The sequence below is a fragment of the Schistocerca nitens genome, unplaced genomic scaffold (assembly GCF_023898315.1).
Source record: "Schistocerca nitens isolate TAMUIC-IGC-003100 unplaced genomic scaffold, iqSchNite1.1 HiC_scaffold_168, whole genome shotgun sequence".
NCBI classification, from domain to species: Eukaryota; Metazoa; Arthropoda; class Insecta; order Orthoptera; family Acrididae; genus Schistocerca; species Schistocerca nitens.
Genome location: NW_026045709.1, coordinates 325,885 through 327,547, shown reverse-complemented (window position 1 = coordinate 327,547; position 1,663 = coordinate 325,885).

The window sequence follows — 1,663 nt, the reverse complement described above, 5'->3', positions numbered from 1 at the left end:
GAGTGAAGTGCCCCCCACAACCGAGGGGGCCGGTGAGGGCTGACAGAGCTGAGTTCGAACTGTTGGGGACGACACTGAAGAAGTTCGAACAGGTGTTGCAGCAGCAGCATAGGTGGACGGCATGGGCACAGGATGTAGCCTTTCAAACTTCCGCCGTGCCTCGGTGTAGGGCAGGCGGTCCAGGGTCTTATATTCCATTATCTTCCTTTCCTTCTGGAAGATCCGACAGTCCGGCGAGCAGGGGGAATGGTGTTCTCCGCAGTTAACACAGATAGGAGGCGGAGCACATGGAGTATCGGGATGAGATGGGCGTCCGCAATCTCGACATGTGAGGCTGGAAGTGCAGCGGGAAGACATATGGCCGAACTTCCAGCACTTGAAGCACCGCATCGGGGGAGGGATATAGGGCTTGACGTCACATCGGTAGACCATCACCTTGACCTTTTCCGGTAACGTATCACCCTCGAAGGCCAAGATGAAGGCACCGGTAGCAACCTGATTGTCCCTCGGACCCCGATGAACGCGCCGGACGAAATGAACACCTCGTCGTTCGAGGTTGGCGCGCAGCTCGTCATCAGACTGCAAAAGGAGGTCCCTATGGAAAATAACACCCTGGACCATATTTAAACTCTTATGCGGCGTGATCGTAACAGCAACATCCCCCAACTTGTCACAAGCAAGTAACCGCCGTGACTGGGCAGAGGATGCCGTTTGTATCAGGACCGATCCAGAGCGCATTTTTGACACACCCTCCACCTCCCCAAACTTGTCCTCTAAATGCTCGACGAAGAACTGAGGCTTCGTGGAGAGAAAAGACTCCCCATCAGCTCTCGTACAAACTAAGAATCGTGGCGAATATTTGCTACTGCCATCCTGAGATTTACGTTCCTCCCACGGCGTGGCCAGAGAGGGGAACGTTTTCGGATTGTACTTTTCAGCATTAAATTGAGCCCGAGAACGCTTAGAGACTGCTGGCGGCTGGCCGCCAGCGAGAGATGAAGTACCACGCTTCATTGCGGGTCATCCGCCCTGATGCCACCTACTCCGACCAAGGGCCCTCCCCACGGGCGCCACCCAGCCGCAGCAATAGCCACCTGGCAGGACGGCCATTGCCGGGAGTCCTGATGCCCCAAGGAGATGGGCATCTACTCCTTGGCATACGTGGGGAGTTAACGGCGCAGGCATCAGTAGAGCGATCCCTGTGTTGTCAGGGGGCTACAACCAAGAGGGTACATGGCGGCCCCACCACAACGGACTGGCTACCGTGCTGGATCTTAGGTGCAAAACTGACCAAGGTCGTCGCCGCAGATAAAAGAAACACTGCAGAGTGCAGCGTGGTAATCGCTCAAGAGATCGAAAACGAGCGGGACACCATTGCAACGACGAGAAAGCCGGCTAAAGGTCTAATTGCACGACGGATACAGTGCACCATGTAAGGCGCCCTTCCCCAATTGGCTCGCTCTTCGGAATAATTTAGAAAGATGGAGGTCAAACCCGAGAGGGGACCATCACATAAGGCCGAAACATTTGAGACTCCTTTTAGTCGCCTCTTACGACAGGCAGGAATACCGCGGGCCTATTCTTATCCCCGAACCCGCAGGGGGGGACCTGAGTGGAGAGGGTATCCCGGTAGGCATTCCAGTCGGCACGGGAAAAGTCATGG